A 17,354-nucleotide genomic window follows, 5' to 3' on the forward strand; every position below is an offset into this window, starting at 1 on the left:
CTCTCCCGAATAACTGTCTGGAGCTAGATCCGCCCCAATCCAAGCCAGAAGGCCAGGGTCCCAACCCTCTGGTTCAGACCCCGTGGTTCGCCATCCCCATCAGAAGGCTTCCCTTTCGGCTACAAACCGCTCCAGGTCACCTTCACTCCAGCAGGTTTTGCATAGCAACCGCAATCCCATCTCTATTTCGCCATAGATCAGGGACAGAAGCAAGCGCCACCTCCTAGAAACTGATAAGAACAGATACTACACTTGATCTTCGCCAAAAGGCCGAGAAGCAATTAGCAATAATCACGCCTCAGTTGAACCTCATTGGCTATGATACTGCCACTGCGCAAAGCTAACCAAATCAGTGCCTGCCAACATCTGCCCTTCCTTGGAGGAGAAATTGACATTGAGGAGAGACACATAAGTGTCATCCAGTGGGCCGCTGAGCATTCTGGGACTTGGCATGTTAATGAGACAGGGACGATGCCTAAGTGGGCATTGTTTACCCACTGAATAGTGTTAGCATTTGAAAGAACTAAGGAGAATCTAAAGGGACAGGGCCCTAGATGTCAGATGCGTTTCTCCCACAGCAGTCCTGAAAGGCCACTGGGAGCGTATGTGTTTGAACAGCTATGCTGCTGAGAAAAGACCAAGGTGGAAGGATTTGGGGCCTTTGTTGAAAGTTCGTTAGATAACATGCCTGAACTGGAGCCCAGGTAAGCTGCCATAGACAAGGGTTGTTGGGAAACAGTTGGTCAAGCAATCACCTTCAGCCACCTTTATTTCTGGCAGATTCCAGGAGCCTAGAAAGGGGGAAGTTAGGGCATTTCATCTCTCTGAGCCAGTGAGCATTCCCGGCAGATGTGCATAAAGACTGCCCTATTGGCAGCTCAAAGGCCTCATAGGTAAGTGAAAGGCACCGCCCGAACAGGGACTTGAACCCTGGACCCTCAGATTAAAAGTCTGATGCTCTACCGACTGAGCTATCCGGGCTCTCAAAGCTCCTCCTCCATAGCGGTCCAAGCTGCTTGAATCTTGACATGTATGGTGGAAAAAGACCATTCAGCCAAGGGGACCGGGTGCCTGAAAGCACAAGTATTTGGCTTGCCCAGGCTGGCCAATCGTCCTCTCCCGTTTAATTTTCTAGGACAGGTTGAAGATAAAAGGGAGAATCTAACCTGCAACCATGCAGATAGGGTCCAGTCCGGTACAGGTGGAGAACGCCTAAAGTTTCTGCCTTAGTTTTACCTACAGTTCAATGCTCTTTGACCGGAAACAAGGGCCTTGCAAAAAGACACCGCCCGAAAGGCTTCCTTAACCCTGGACCAACACGCTTCCAGTATTCTTAATCAGTGACTGGGTTACAAATAAAGACAGTTCACCTTGAGCCTCATGTTGCCAGGTCCAGCAGAAGAAACCCAGGCAAAAAAACGAGGTAGAGTCCACTCTGGATTACAGGCAAGTGAAGAACGAGCGGCGCGTGCCAATCACTGATTGTTCTACCCAGGCTGCGTGATGACACAAAAGCTCTCTATGGTGTCAATGGGCCCGTGACTCACTTTCTCAATTCTAACGCATCTCAGTCTGCATGTAAGAAGCCGTCACTTATCTGCTGTTGAAAACACATTGCTCAGTCTCCTCAGAGACTCTCAAAAATTGCCAGTGCTGACTGTATTTCAAGTCATCGTGGCGGGGTATTGGGAAAAGTTTTCAATTAGCAATAATCACTCTATCGAAAAGCCAGTGGCGTGCAAAACACACCTCAAAAACTTCCACCCGGTGCCAAAAAAAAGTGCCCACACATAGAGAGTGAAACACAAAAACGTGCAACGGGTGTACAGAGTCCTCCACTAGGGAAGGACCTTACCCTGATCCCCCGGGGCGTTAGGCTCCGGACAGGGACTGAGGTACTCAGACAAAGGGTCCATCTGGCCGAAACCAGGCGGACCCCCACAACTGGAAGGACTGCCGAAGCAGACCAACCCAAGTACAGTGGGGCTCTCCCGAAGAGAGACCCCTCAAAGGAGAGGGCGAACCAAGCCAAAAGGCCTATGTCCACCCCCTCCCAAGACTTTCAGAGTAGGCCCGAGGACCCACACCCTACTCGCCACACAGTGACAAACGTGTATACAAAACAACCAAAAAAAGGACAAAAAGGTGACAAACAGGGGTAAAAGAAAGAGTGGGGAAGATAGTGAGATGGGAGAGTGAAAGTGGCCATTGTGCTATCCAATGGCCGGCCCTCCGGCCAGGCATAAAAATTTCCCCTGGTCCTGGCCAAAAGGCCCGGCCCAAGAGGCAGGTGCGAAAAACGTGTGTTGTGGTGAAGTGACCATGGTGCCATAAAATCAAGTGCTTTCACACCGTGACTATACGGCACCCCTGAACTGCCACTTCAGGGGCACATTCATCACTGGCTTTTCGAAAAAGCCCTGACCCACAGCCCAGACCACAGCAGCCCCCACCCCAGGCAGAAAGGTATGGAGTTCTGGAAGCTTGGAGAGAGCCCTTGCCATCAGGCTTCACCGTCGTTCCGTCCCTCCTACCTAATTACATTTGGGAAATACTGGCCGCTCCCCCGGTGGGAGCAAGGGGAGCCAGCGTTCTCTCCCAAATAACTGTCCAGAGCTAGAGCTGCCCCAATCCAGGCCAGAAGGCCAGGATCCCGACCCTCCGCCAAGACCGAATGGTTCTCCGTCCCCATCAGAAGGCTTCCCTTTCGGCTACAAACCGCTCCGGGTTACCTTCACTCCAGCAGGTTTTGCATAGCAACCGCAATCCCATCTCTATCTCGCCATAGATCAGGGACAGAAGCAAGCGCCACCTCCTGGAAACTGATAAGAACAGATACTAGATTTGATCTTAGCCAAAGGGCCGAGAAGCAATTAGCAATAATCACTCTATCGAAAAGCCAGTGGCGTGCAAAACACACCTCAAAAACTTCCACCCGGTGCCAAAAAAAAGTGCCCACACATAGAGAGTGAAACACAAAAAACGTGCAACGGGTGTACAGAGTCCTCCACTAGGGAAGGACCTTACCCTGATCCCCCGGGGCGTTAGGCTCCAGACAGGGACTGAGGTACTCAGACAAAGGGTCCATCCGGCCGAAACCAGGCGGACCCCCACAACTGGAAGGTCTGCCGAAGCAGACCGACCCAAGTACAGTGGGGCTCCCCCGAAGGGAGACCCCTCAAAGGAGAGGGCGAACCAAGCCAAAAGGCCTATGTCCACCCCCTCCCAAGACTTTCAGAGTAGGCCCGAGGACCCACACCCTACTCGCCACACAGTGACAAAACGTGTATACAAAGACAACCAAAAAAAGACAAAAAGGTGACAAACAGGGGTAAAAGAAAGAGTGGGGAAGATAGTGAGATGGGAGAGTGAAAGTGGCCATTGTGCTATCCAATGGCCGGCCCTCCGGCCAGGCATAAAAATTTCCCCTGGTCCTGGCCAAAAGGCCCGGCCCAAGAGGCAGGTGCGAAAAACGTGTGTTGTGGTGAAGTGACCATGGTGCCATAAAATCAAGTGCTTTCACACCGTGACTATACGGCACCCCTGAACTGCCACTTCAGGGGCACATTCACCACTGGCTTTTCGAAAAAGCCCTGACCACCCAGCCCAGACCACAGCAGACCCCACCACAGACAGGAAGGATATGGAGATCAGGAAGCCGGAAAGAGCCCTTTACCATCAGGCTCTGCCGTCGCTCCCATCACTCCTCCTAATTACATTCGGGAAGTACTTGCCACTCCCTCCCCCCCTTGCAAGGCAGGAGTAAGCGTTCTCTCCCAAATAACTGTCTGGAGCTAGATCCGCCCCAATCCAGGCCAGAAGGCCAGGGTCCCGACCCTCTGGTTCCGACCCCGTGGTTCTCCATCCCCATCAGAAGGCTTTCCTTTCGGCTACAAACCGCTCCAGGTCACCTTCACTCCAGCAGGTTTCGCATAGCAACCGCAATCCCATCTCTATTTCGCCATAGATCAGGGACGGTAGCAAGCGCCACCTCCTGGAAACTGATAAGAATAGATACTACACTTGATCTTCGCCAAAATGCCAAGAAGCAATTAGCAATAATCACGCCTCAGTTGAACCTCATTGGCTATGATACTGCCACTGCAATAATCACGCCTCAGTTGAACCTCATTGGCTATGATACTGCCACTGCGCAAAGCTAACCAAATCAGTGCCTGCCAACATCTGCCCTTCCTTGGAGGAGAAATTGACATTGAGGAGAGACACATAAGTGTCATCCAGTGGGCCGCTGAGCATTCTGGGACTTGGCATGTTAATGAGACAGGGACGATGCCTAAGTGGGCATTGTTTACCCACTGAATAGTGTTAGCATTTGAAAGAACTAAGGAGAATCTAAAGGGACAGGGCCCTAGATGTCAGATGCGTTTCTCCCACAGCAGTCCTGAAAGGCCACTGGGAGCGTATGTGTTTGAACAGCTATGCTGCTGAGAAAAGACCAAGGTGGAAGGATTTGGGGCCTTTGTTGAAAGTTCGCTAGATAACATGCCTGAACTGGAGCCCAGGTAAGCTGCCATAGACAAGGGTTGTTGGGAAACAGTTGGTCAAGCAATCACCTTCAGCCACCTTTATTTCTGGCAGATTCCAGGAGCCTAGAAAGGGGGAAGTTAGGGCATTTCATCTCTCTGAGCCAGTGAGCATTCCCGGCAGATGTGCATAAAGACTGCCCTATTGGCAGCTCAAAGGCCTCATAGGTAAGTGAAAGGCACCGCCCGAACAGGGACTTGAACCCTGGACCCTCAGATTAAAAGTCTGATGCTCTACCGACTGAGCTATCCGGGCTCTCAAAGCTCCTCCTCCATAGCGGTCCAAGCTGCTTGAATCTTGACATGTATGGTGGAAAAAGACCATTCAGCCAAGGGGACCGGGTGCCTGAAAGCACAAGTATTTGGCTTGCCCAGGCTGGCCAATCGTCCTCTCCCGTTTAATTTTCTAGGACAGGTTGAAGATAAAAGGGAGAATCTAACCTGCAACCATGCAGATAGGGTCCAGTCCGGTACAGGTGGAGAACGCCTAAAGTTTCTGCCTTAGTTTTACCTACAGTTCAATGCTCTTTGACCGGAAACAAGGGCCTTGCAAAAAGACACCGCCCGAAAGGCTTCCTTAACCCTGGACCAACACGCTTCCAGTATTCTTAATCAGTGACTGGGTTACAAATAAAGACAGTTCACCTTGAGCCTCATGTTGCCAGGTCCAGCAGAAGAAACCCAGGCAAAAAAACGAGGTAGAGTCCACTCTGGATTACAGGCAAGTGAAGAACGAGCGGCGCGTGCCAATCACTGATTGTTCTACCCAGGCTGCGTGATGACACAAAAGCTCTCTATGGTGTCAATGGGCCCGTGACTCACTTTCTCAACTCTAACGCATCTCAGTCTGCATGTAAGAAGCCGTCACTTATCTGCTGTTGAAAACACATTGCTCAGTCTCCTCAGAGACTCTCAAAAATTGCCAGTGCTGACTGTATTTCAAGTCATCGTGGCGGGGTATTGGGAAAAGTTTTCAATTAGCAATAATCACGCCTCAGTTGAACCTCATTGGCTATGATACTGCCACTGCGCAAAGCTAACCAAATCAGTGCCTGCCAACATCTGCCCTTCCTTGGAGGAGAAATTGACATTGAGGAGAGACACATAAGTGTCATCCAGTGGGCCGCTGAGCATTCTGGGACTTGGCATGTTAATGAGACAGGGACGATGCCTAAGTGGGCATTGTTTACCCACTGAATAGTGTTAGCATTTGAAAGAACTAAGGAGAATCTAAAGGGACAGGGCCCTAGATGTCAGATGCGTTTCTCCCACAGCAGTCCTGAAAGGCCACTGGGAGCGTATGTGTTTGAACAGCTATGCTGCTGAGAAAAGACCAAGGTGGAAGGATTTGGGGCCTTTGTTGAAAGTTCGCTAGATAACATGCCTGAACTGGAGCCCAGGTAAGCTGCCATAGACAAGGGTTGTTGGGAAACAGTTGGTCAAGCAATCACCTTCAGCCACCTTTATTTCTGGCAGATTCCAGGAGCCTAGAAAGGGGGAAGTTAGGACATTTCATCTCTCTGAGCCAGTGAGCATTCCCGGCAGATGTGCATAAAGACTGCCCTATTGGCAGCTCAAAGGCCTCATAGGTAAGTGAAAGGCACCGCCCGAACAGGGACTTGAACCCTGGACCCTCAGATTAAAAGTCTGATGCTCTACCGACTGAGCTATCCGGGCTCTCAAAGCTCCTCCTCCATAGCGGTCCAAGCTGCTTGAATCTTGACATGTATGGTGGAAAAAGACCATTCAGCCAAGGGGACCGGGTGCCTGAAAGCACAAGTATTTGGCTTGCCCAGGCTGGCCAATCGTCCTCTCCCGTTTAATTTTCTAGGACAGGTTGAAGATAAAAGGGAGAATCTAACCTGCAACCATGCAGATAGGGTCCAGTCCGGTACAGGTGGAGAACGCCTAAAGTTTCTGCCTTAGTTTTACCTACAGTTCAATGCTCTTTGACCGGAAACAAGGGCCTTGCAAAAAGACACCGCCCGAAAGGCTTCCTTAACCCTGGACCAACACGCTTCCAGTATTCTTAATCAGTGACTGGGTTACAAATAAAGACAGTTCACCTTGAGCCTCATGTTGCCAGGTCCAGCAGAAGAAACCCAGGCAAAAAAACGAGGTAGAGTCCACTCTGGATTACAGGCAAGTGAAGAACGAGCGGCGCGTGCCAATCACTGATTGTTCTACCCAGGCTGCGTGATGACACAAAAGCTCTCTATGGTGTCAATGGGCCCGTGACTCACTTTCTCAACTCTAACGCATCTCAGTCTGCATGTAAGAAGCCATCACTTATCTGCTGTTGAAAACACATTGCTCAGTCTCCTCAGAGACTCTCAAAAATTGCCAGTGCTGACTGTATTTCAAGTCATCGTGGCGGGGTATTGGGAAAAGTTTTCAATTAGCAATAATCACTCTATCGAAAAGCCAGTGGCGTGCAAAACACACCTCAAAAACTTCCACCCGGTGCCAAAAAAAAGTGCCCACACATAGAGAGTGAAACACAAAAACGTGCAACGGGTGTACAGAGTCCTCCACTAGGGAAGGACCTTACCCTGATCCCCCGGGGCGTTAGGCTCCGGACAGGGACTGAGGTACTCAGACAAAGGGTCCATCTGGCCGAAACCAGGCGGACCCCCACAACTGGAAGGACTGCCGAAGCAGACCAACCCAAGTACAGTGGGGCTCTCCCGAAGAGAGACCCCTCAAAGGAGAGGGCGAACCAAGCCAAAAGGCCTATGTCCACCCCCTCCCAAGACTTTCAGAGTAGGCCCGAGGACCCACACCCTACTCGCCACACAGTGACAAAACGTGTATACAAAGACAACCAAAAAAAGACAAAAAGGTGACAAACAGGGGTAAAAGAAAGAGTGGGGAAGATAGTGAGATGGGAGAGTGAAAGTGGCCATTGTGCTATCCAATGGCCGGCCCTCCGGCCAGGCATAAAAATTTCCCCTGGTCCTGGCCAAAAGGCCCGGCCCAAGAGGCAGGTGCGAAAAACGTGTGTTGTGGTGAAGTGACCATGGTGCCATAAAATCAAGTGCTTTCACACCGTGACTATACGGCACCCCTGAACTGCCACTTCAGGGGCACATTCACCACTGGCTTTTCGAAAAAGCCCTGACCCACAGCCCAGACCACAGCAGCCCCCACCCCAGGCAGAAAGGTATGGAGTTCTGGAAGCTTGGAGAGAGCCCTTGCCATCAGGCTTCACCGTCGTTCCGTCCCTCCTACCTAATTACATTTGGGAAATACTGGCCGCTCCCCCGGTGGGAGCAAGGGGAGCCAGCGTTCTCTCCCAAATAACTGTCCAGAGCTAGAGCTGCCCCAATCCAGGCCAGAAGGCCAGGATCCCGACCCTCCGCCAAGACCGAATGGTTCTCCGTCCCCATCAGAAGGCTTCCCTTTCGGCTACAAACCGCTCCGGGTTACCTTCACTCCAGCAGGTTTTGCATAGCAACCGCAATCCCATCTCTATCTCGCCATAGATCAGGGACAGAAGCAAGCGCCACCTCCTGGAAACTGATAAGAACAGATTTTTTTTTTTTTTTTTTTCTTTCCACTCAGATTGAATCACATAACCTCAGCTTTGGAACAAAACACGAAACCTATACTGAGCCGTGTTCCATACATCATCGTGGCATAAAAGGTATCAAAAGGTAAAATCACTGATCATAAAACCATAAGTATAAACACCACTTAACACACTTAACCTTCACCCACCCGCCACCTAACAAAATTCCAAAAACCATCGGCCTCATCCACCCCCATACTTCTTCTTTCGACAGCCAACACAAAAAACATTTTCGCCAACACCCAATCCACGCAGTCTTTTTCAACCAATATCATTTTCTTCTTAACCAAAGCACATCGGGCTTCCCACATCACTTCCCTAACAACCGCAGACAGAATAAACATTTTACGTTGTTTCCCCTTGCCACCTCCAACCACACCCAGGACACCAGACTCAAAAGACACTCCATCAATTCCCACCACCCTTTCCACAAAACCACACAGCAAACTCCAAAACTTTCTTGCAAAAAAACACTCCCAAAATACGTGTCTTACAGTTTCAATCCCTGCACATCCTTCCCTGGGACACACCTCCCTCCTCACCAAGTCCCTAGCTTTTAAAAAGGACATAGTAGCCAAACAATTATGCAGAGACAACCATACTACCTCCTTCTGTTTGTTCGTGATGCCTTTAAACAATAAATTCTTCCAAACAATCTCTGCTTTCTTAAGGTTTAAACCAAAAATATTTGTAGGTAACTCATCCTTCCTTAACCAAGCCCATAACGTCTCTTTTTTCCGAGCCCCTTCCCCCAGCATCTGCAACTGATTTCTCTGAAAAAAGGAGGACATTTTTAAATAATACACAGGGGTTAACATTGACATGGGCTTTGTAAGGTCCCTTGCACACCACCCCCACTTCAGCAAAGGCCATCCAATTAAGTAGCGCATTAATGCAGCTGTCTTCCCACCTGCCAAGAAAGTCCTAAGGTGGACCATCCACCACTGGACCTCCAAAAATCGTTCAACATTGGGGAAGTTGTACCCACCCTGCTGAACTCTCTTCATGACCACCTCTCTGGAAACTTTCTCCATCTTAGACCCCCAAAAAAATAAAAAAAGCATCCTTGTGATCTTCTGAACCATTCTCTTGTTAGGGGGGAAAACTACCGAAAAATACATCAGCAAAGGAAGGATTACTGCCTTTACAATCAAGGTTTTGCCAGAAAATGAGAGCCTCCTAGTTTTCCACAGACTTAACTTTTTACCAACTTTCTCCATCCCCTTCACTGTATTTACTTGGTTTACCAGGTTCCTCTCAAAATGCACTCCCAGCACATCCACCTCCTGCACACTCTTAAGTTTACTTTGGGATACATCGCACGTGCCACTTAACACACAAACACTACTTTTGCCCCAGTTAACACACAACCCGGACACCACACCAAAAATACCAAGCTGCAACTCTGCTCTTGACACATCCCTTGCAGAGTTACACAGAAAGTTGATATCATCCATGTAGCCAAGCATCTTGACCGGTTCATTCCCACACCCTGGTACAAACATTCCCTTAAAACATTTGTCCCTCCATACATGTCTTAACAGGGGCTCCATCACGCAAATAAAAGCGACGGGTGACAAAGGACACCCCTGCCTCACCCCGGACCTCACCTCCACCTCTTCAGACAGCTCCCCATTTACAAGAACCTGACTACTAATTCCCTGATACAAACATTCTACCACATTAACAAAATCATCAGGGACCCCCATCTGCCTCAACACTGTGAAGAGGAACTTGTGAGCCACCCGGTCATAAGCCTTCTCGAGATCAATGCTAGCCACAGCCAAAGGCATGTTGTTGCATTGGGCGTAGAACACCAGATCCCGCAGGAGGATTAAGTTATCGGAAATCCTCCGACCGGGAACGGCACACACCTGCCATTCTCCAATGACACTACCCACTACCCTTCTCATCCTGTCAGCAAGTACTTTGGCAAAAATCTTGTAATCACTGTTGAGCAGTGAAATAGGCCGCCAATTCCTGATATCCCGCTGATCTCCTTTCTTCTTATAAAGTAAGGTAATAATTCCCTTCTTCATCGAGGCTGAAATTCTCTTTTCTTCCATACAGGTCCTAATTACCTCACACAGCTCGTCTTTCAAGATTGGCCAGAACTCAGCGTAGAAATCCACAGGTAAGCCATCCCCACCAGGGGTCTTGTTCTTTTTCATCTTCATCACCACGTTCTTCACCTCTTCTTCCTCCACCGGGTCTAGAAGCAACTCCACGTCTTCTGTCTTCAAATTCCCTTTCACCACCTCACAGTACTCCTGCATTTCTTCTTCCGTCACACCCCCACCACCACCGTATAATTTGGCGTAGAAGGACCTAATGGATTCCACCATTCTATCACCTCTCACCTCCTCCTCTTTATCCAACACCGACAGGAACATCTTCTTCGACCCAAACGACTTCTTAAAGAAATAAGCAGAACACTGCTCATCCTCCTCCATCTCTTGCACCTTAGATCTAAAGATAATGCTTCTCCCTCGATCCCTAAGCATAGCACTCCTGGCCTCACGTACTTCCCTCAATTCTTCCTCCACCTCCACCCCCAGCCTCTTACACTTAAATAGGAAATGCATCTTGTCCACCAACCTCCTCGCATCTTCACGCTTTCTCCTGGCCGCCTCCACACCCAATTTCTTAAAGAAGCCACTTATCCTGACCTTTGCCCAATCCCACCACACCAAGACATCCTCAAAATCACGCTTTTTGAATTTAACCCATTCATAAAAGTCTTTAAACTTAGACACTACACCTTCTTCCTTTAAACTTGAACAGTTCAATTTCCATGCTCCCCTCCCACACACACTGGCACCATCAAGAAAGAAGGAGCCGGTAAGCATGGCATGATCCGAAAAAGGCACTAGGCCAGTCTGATACCCATTTATCTTCAAAGCTGGGGATACAAAAATAAAGTCGATCCTGGATCGCACAGACCCCTTGTCGGAAAAAAAGGTAAAAGAAATATCATTCCCCTGCACAACACAGGCAGTATCTTGAAGGTGGAAATCACTGATTATTTCATTTAGCGCCCTAGATGTTATGTCAACACCACTATCCGCACAAACACTTTGTCTATCCTCACTCCTCCTCACGCAGTTGAAGTCTCCAGCCAAAATGGTCGGGATTCTCCCAGGCAGCCACACCTTAAGTACTTCAAGGAATCTCACACGCTCCTTTTTCTCAGCAGGTGCATACACATTAATTATTCTAACCTTACACCCCGCCACCTCCAAAATAGCCACTTGTAACCTCCCCGGCACCACCACCTCATGTGACACAAACTGAACATACGGGTTTTTCACAAGAATCCCAACACCTTCATTCCTAGACACACACATAGGGGACCACATAGATGCACCAAGCTTCCACTCATCACACAGAATCCTCTCATTGCCGCACTCCTGAACACAAATTACGTCAGCCTTCACCCCTTCCAGATGTTCAAAGACAGCCGCCCTCCTCCACCCTGAACAAACACTTCTCACATTTACAGAACACACAGACAAAGCCATCATGAAAAAAATCAAAAAGGTTTGTACAGCCATAACGAATAACTTAAAAATGATGCATAGCCTCCTCCATCCCATTGCCAGCAACATTCGCGTAAGTTAGTCTTTTCTTCCCAAAGGGAGAACTGGCAGACTCTGCTCCAGAGCCTCCATCATCAGGTAAGGGTACACCTTCCACCCCCTCCCCAGTCCCCTCCTCCCGCTCTCTTTTGGTGGAGGACTGAGAAGTCTCATCCATCGAGATCACCAATTGCTGTCCGCATTCCAGACTCTCATCGCTGTCCATCTCATCATTCTCATCCTCATCATCCTCATCATCTTCCTCTGCGCTGGATGATAGACCACTCATCAGCTCAGATAAACGTCCTGGACTTGTAAATGCCACACTCCTCTGCTCTTCCTCTGGGCAAACCTCCTCTTGCCTCGCCGGGGGTCTCTGTATCACTCCTTCTTCTGCCATCTCCTGGGGACCCGGAACTGACCCGCCTTCCCCTACCGCAGTACCAAGGCTCCCAGGATCTGCACTAACTCCCACCACCGTACCACCAGTAGTGGGACCAGAGCCGACCTCACTGCTCACAGCCTCTTCCTGCACCGTAGGTGCAGCGTCATTGGTCTGGTGCTCCGAGGATGTAGCAGGCCGCTCCGCATCAGCAGACCTAGCACTGCCACCTTCCCTCCGAGCCTCAGCTTTCTGCCTCTGCTGCATACGCCTAGCCTGGGTCTTTCTCAAGACATCATGGAATTCTGATTCCCTTTTTGCGGAGAAATATTCATCGCATTGTCTTGCTAGGTGACCTGATCTTTTGCAGATATCGCACATCCGGGTTTGTTTACATTCCTTAGACGGGTGATCCTCATTCCCACAAAACCTACATTTAATCCTGCGCTCACAGTCCCCACTCGCGTGCCCGTAGACACAGCACTTCCTGCAATACACCGGTTGACCAGGGTAAAAAAGGAACCCTCTCTCACCCCCAATATTGAAGACCGCTGGAGGCCTCTTCACCCCACCAACACAACCAAGATCAGTCCGGAATTTCCCATAGAACCTATACTTCCCAGACCAGATTCCAAACTTGTTCAGCACCTTATCCCCACCTCTTAATTCCTCACAGTAATTCCTCAGGAAAGCCCTAACCAAGTTTACATCCGAAAAGGGATTGTACATATGGACTACTATAGCCTTTTCTTCCTGCATGAAAAGCGGTATAATGTCCATTTTCTTCAACAATTCATTCTCAGCACTCCTCATCTTCTCATAAACCTCCCAGCATATCTCGACAGAAAGAAAGGTAATGTCATACAATCTTTGTTGCGGAAAATCCTGCAAACAAACAATATCCCTTACCCTGAGTTTCAGGAAATCCATCAGCACGTCAACCACGATAGTCCTCAGATCAATTTCTCCTTTGAATTCAGGCTTCACCAGAAACCGAATAGAATCCCGCATCCCACGGACCGCCATCTTTCGTACCGGATGGTACCTCGCCTCTTCCTCCGACAAAGGGGTACCCCCGAAGGGGCCCCAACCGCTGACACCGAACCGCCTTAAGAAGGGCGATCGCTCCTCGTTGTCTGGGGACTAGGCCTCGGGCCAATAGCAGCAAGGGGGGGCCCTCCGAAAAGGGACGCTCCCCCCAAGGCCGACCTCCGGGTACCCCAGACACCTCTTGACTAAGTCACACACAGAAAACTGCACTTGATCTTAGCCAAAAGGCCGAGAAGCAATTAACAATAATCACTCTCTATCGAAAAGCCAGTGGCGTGCAAAACACACCTCAAAAACTTCCACCCGGTGCCAAAAAAAAGTGCCCACACATAGAGAGTGAAACACAAAAAAGTGCAACGGGTGTACAGAGTCCTCCACTAGGGAAGGACCTTACCCTGATCCCCCGGGGCGTTAGGCTCCAGACAGGGACTGAGGTACTCAGACAAAGGGTCCATCTGGCCGAAACCAGGTGGACCCCCACAACTGGAAGGTCTGCCGAAGCAGACCGACCCAAGTACAGTGGGGCTCCCCCGAAGGGAGACCCCTCAAAGGAGAGGGCGAACCAAGCCAAAAGGCCTATGTCCACCCCCTCCCAAGACTTTCAGAGTAGGCCCGAGGACCCACACCCTACTCGCCACACAGTGACAAAACGTGTATACAAAGACAACCAAAAAAAGACAAAAAGGTGACAAACAGGGGTAAAAGAAAGAGTGGGGAAGATAGTGAGATGGGAGAGTGAAAGTGGCCATTGTGCTATACAATGGCCGGCCCTCCGGCCAGGCATAAAAATTTCCCCTGGTCCTGGCCAAAAGGCCCGGCCCAAGAGGCAGGTGCGAAAAACATGTGTTGTGGTGAAGTGACCATGCTGCCATAAAATCAAGTGCTTTCACACCGTGACTATACGGCACCCCTGAACTGCCACTTCAGGGGCACATTCACCACTGGCTTTTCGAAAAAGCCCTGACCCACAGCCCAGACCACAGCAGCCCCCACCCCAGGCAGAAAGGTATGGAGTTCTGGAAGCTTGGAGAGAGCCCTTGCCATCAGGCTTCACCGTCGTTCCGTCCCTCCTACCTAATTACATTTGGGAAATACTGGCCGCTCCCCCGGTGGGAGCAAGGGGAGCCAGCGTTCTCTCCCAAATAACTGTCCAGAGCTAGAGCTGCCCCAATCCAGGCCAGAAGGCCAGGATCCCGACCCTCCGCCAAGACCGAATGGTTCTCCGTCCCCATCAGAAGGCTTCCCTTTCGGCTACAAACCGCTCCGGGTTACCTTCACTCCAGCAGGTTTTGCATAGCAACCGCAATCCCATCTCTATCTCGCCATAGATCAGGGACAGAAGCAAGCGCCACCTCCTGGAAACTGATAAGAACAGATACTACACTTGATCTTCGCCAAAAGGCCGAGAAGCAATTAACAATAATCACGCCTCAGTTGAACCTCATTGGCTATGATACTGCCACTGCGCAAAGCTAACCAAATCAGTGCCTGCCAACATCTGCCCTTCCTTGGAGGAGAAATTGACATTGAGGAGAGACACATAAGTGTCATCCAGTGGGCCGCTGAGCATTCTGGGACTTGGCATGTTAATGAGACAGGGACGATGCCTAAGTGGGCATTGTTTACCCACTGAATAGTGTTAGCATTTGAAAGAACTAAGGAGAATCTAAAGGGACAGGGCCCTAGATGTCAGATGCGTTTCTCCCACAGCAGTCCTGAAAGGCCACTGGGAGCGTATGTGTTTGAACAGCTATGCTGCTGAGAAAAGACCAAGGTGGAAGGATTTGGGGCCTTTGTTGAAAGTTCGCTAGATAACATGCCTGAACTGGAGCCCAGGTAAGCTGCCATAGACAAGGGTTGTTGGGAAACAGTTGGTCAAGCAATCACCTTCAGCCACCTTTATTTCTGGCAGATTCCAGGAGCCTAGAAAGGGGGAAGTTAGGGCATTTCATCTCTCTGAGCCAGTGAGCATTCCCGGCAGATGTGCATAAAGACTGCCCTATTGGCAGCTCAAAGGCCTCATAGGTAAGTGAAAGGCACCGCCCGAACAGGGACTTGAACCCTGGACCCTCAGATTAAAAGTCTGATGCTCTACCGACTGAGCTATCCGGGCTCTCAAAGCTCCTCCTCCATAGCGGTCCAAGCTGCTTGAATCTTGACATGTATGGTGGAAAAAGACCATTCAGCCAAGGGGACCGGGTGCCTGAAAGCACAAGTATTTGGCTTGCCCAGGCTGGCCAATCGTCCTCTCCCGTTTAATTTTCTAGGACAGGTTGAAGATAAAAGGGAGAATCTAACCTGCAACCATGCAGATAGGGTCCAGTCCGGTACAGGTGGAGAACGCCTAAAGTTTCTGCCTTAGTTTTACCTACAGTTCAATGCTCTTTGACCGGAAACAAGGGCCTTGCAAAAAGACACCGCCCGAAAGGCTTCCTTAACCCTGGACCAACACGCTTCCAGTATTCTTAATCAGTGACTGGGTTACAAATAAAGACAGTTCACCTTGAGCCTCATGTTGCCAGGTCCAGCAGAAGAAACCCAGGCAAAAAAACGAGGTAGAGTCCACTCTGGATTACAGGCAAGTGAAGAACGAGCGGCGCGTGCCAATCACTGATTGTTCTACCCAGGCTGCGTGATGACACAAAAGCTCTCTATGGTGTCAATGGGCCCGTGACTCACTTTCTCAACTCTAACGCATCTCAGTCTGCATGTAAGAAGCCGTCACTTATCTGCTGTTGAAAACACATTGCTCAGTCTCCTCAGAGACTCTCAAAAATTGCCAGTGCTGACTGTATTTCAAGTCATCGTGGCGGGGTATTGGGAAAAGTTTTCAATTAGCAATAATCACTCTATCGAAAAGCCAGTGGCGTGCAAAACACACCTCAAAAACTTCCACCCGGTGCCAAAAAAAAGTGCCCACACATAGAGAGTGAAACACAAAAACGTGCAACGGGTGTACAGAGTCCTCCACTAGGGAAGGACCTTACCCTGATCCCCCGGGGCGTTAGGCTCCGGACAGGGACTGAGGTACTCAGACAAAGGGTCCATCTGGCCGAAACCAGGCGGACCCCCACAACTGGAAGGACTGCCGAAGCAGACCAACCCAAGTACAGTGGGGCTCTCCCGAAGAGAGACCCCTCAAAGGAGAGGGCGAACCAAGCCAAAAGGCCTATGTCCACCCCCTCCCAAGACTTTCAGAGTAGGCCCGAGGACCCACACCCTACTCGCCACACAGTGACAAAACGTGTATACAAAGACAACCAAAAAAAGACAAAAAGGTGACAAACAGGGGTAAAAGAAAGAGTGGGGAAGATAGTGAGATGGGAGAGTGAAAGTGGCCATTGTGCTATCCAATGGCCGGCCCTCCGGCCAGGCATAAAAATTTCCCCTGGTCCTGGCCAAAAGGCCCGGCCCAAGAGGCAGGTGCGAAAAACGTGTGTTGTGGTGAAGTGACCATGGTGCCATAAAATCAAGTGCTTTCACACCGTGACTATACGGCACCCCTGAACTGCCACTTCAGGGGCACATTCACCACTGGCTTTTCGAAAAAGCCCTGACCCACAGCCCAGACCACAGCAGCCCCCACCCCAGGCAGAAAGGTATGGAGTTCTGGAAGCTTGGAGAGAGCCCTTGCCATCAGGCTTCACCGTCGTTCCGTCCCTCCTACCTAATTACATTTGGGAAATACTGGCCGCTCCCCCGGTGGGAGCAAGGGGAGCCAGCGTTCTCTCCCAAATAACTGTCCAGAGCTAGAGCTGCCCCAATCCAGGCCAGAAGGCCAGGATCCCGACCCTCCGCCAAGACCGAATGGTTCTCCGTCCCCATCAGAAGGCTTCCCTTTCGGCTACAAACCGCTCCGGGTTACCTTCACTCCAGCAGGTTTTGCATAGCAACCGCAATCCCATCTCTATCTCGCCATAGATCAGGGACAGAAGCAAGCGCCACCTCCTGGAAACTGATAAGAACAGATACTAGATTTGATCTTAGCCAAAGGGCCGAGAAGCAATTAACAATAATCACGCCTCAGTTGAACCTCATTGGCTATGATACTGCCACTGCGCAAAGCTAACCAAATCAGTGCCTGCCAACATCTGCCCTTCCTTGGAGGAGAAATTGACATTGAGGAGAGACACATAAGTGTCATCCAGTGGGCCGCTGAGCATTCTGGGACTTGGCATGTTAATGAGACAGGGACGATGCCTAAGTGGGCATTGTTTACCCACTGAATA

At 50.1% G+C, this 17,354-nt stretch overlaps 5 non-coding genes and 8 pseudogenes across 5 annotated transcripts; all 13 read right to left on the reverse strand.

Moving 5' to 3' along the window:
* Positions 1–277: 277 nt before the first annotated feature.
* Positions 278–342, reverse strand: LOC141135421 (U4 spliceosomal RNA; annotated as a pseudogene).
* Positions 343–908: 566 nt separating this feature from the next.
* On the reverse strand, positions 909–981 carry TRNAK-UUU (transfer RNA lysine (anticodon UUU)). The gene has a single exon. It is a non-coding gene; the product is annotated as a tRNA-Lys (tRNA).
* Positions 982–1,622: 641 nt separating this feature from the next.
* On the reverse strand, positions 1,623–1,744 carry LOC141135614 (U4 spliceosomal RNA; annotated as a pseudogene).
* Positions 1,745–2,741: 997 nt separating this feature from the next.
* On the reverse strand, positions 2,742–2,874 carry LOC141135945 (U2 spliceosomal RNA; annotated as a pseudogene).
* A 1,226-nt stretch (positions 2,875–4,100) lies between these two features.
* LOC141135715 (U4 spliceosomal RNA) lies at positions 4,101–4,161 on the reverse strand (annotated as a pseudogene).
* A 566-nt stretch (positions 4,162–4,727) lies between these two features.
* Positions 4,728–4,800, reverse strand: TRNAK-UUU (transfer RNA lysine (anticodon UUU)). Its single transcript has one exon. It is a non-coding gene; the product is annotated as a tRNA-Lys (tRNA).
* A 641-nt stretch (positions 4,801–5,441) lies between these two features.
* LOC141135124 (U4 spliceosomal RNA) lies at positions 5,442–5,582 on the reverse strand. The gene has a single exon (XR_012243418.1). It is a non-coding gene; the product is annotated as a U4 spliceosomal RNA (small nuclear RNA).
* A 566-nt stretch (positions 5,583–6,148) lies between these two features.
* On the reverse strand, positions 6,149–6,221 carry TRNAK-UUU (transfer RNA lysine (anticodon UUU)). The gene has a single exon. It is a non-coding gene; the product is annotated as a tRNA-Lys (tRNA).
* A 641-nt stretch (positions 6,222–6,862) lies between these two features.
* Positions 6,863–6,984, reverse strand: LOC141135615 (U4 spliceosomal RNA; annotated as a pseudogene).
* A 7,550-nt stretch (positions 6,985–14,534) lies between these two features.
* On the reverse strand, positions 14,535–14,599 carry LOC141135510 (U4 spliceosomal RNA; annotated as a pseudogene).
* Positions 14,600–15,165: 566 nt separating this feature from the next.
* TRNAK-UUU (transfer RNA lysine (anticodon UUU)) lies at positions 15,166–15,238 on the reverse strand. The gene has a single exon. It is a non-coding gene; the product is annotated as a tRNA-Lys (tRNA).
* A 641-nt stretch (positions 15,239–15,879) lies between these two features.
* Positions 15,880–16,001, reverse strand: LOC141135616 (U4 spliceosomal RNA; annotated as a pseudogene).
* A 1,126-nt stretch (positions 16,002–17,127) lies between these two features.
* On the reverse strand, positions 17,128–17,192 carry LOC141135507 (U4 spliceosomal RNA; annotated as a pseudogene).
* Between the last annotated feature and the right edge of the window lie 162 nt (positions 17,193–17,354).

This window comes from Aquarana catesbeiana, linkage group LG03, assembly GCF_042186555.1.
Source record: "Aquarana catesbeiana isolate 2022-GZ linkage group LG03, ASM4218655v1, whole genome shotgun sequence".
In the NCBI taxonomy this organism is placed as follows: Eukaryota; Metazoa; Chordata; class Amphibia; order Anura; family Ranidae; genus Aquarana; species Aquarana catesbeiana.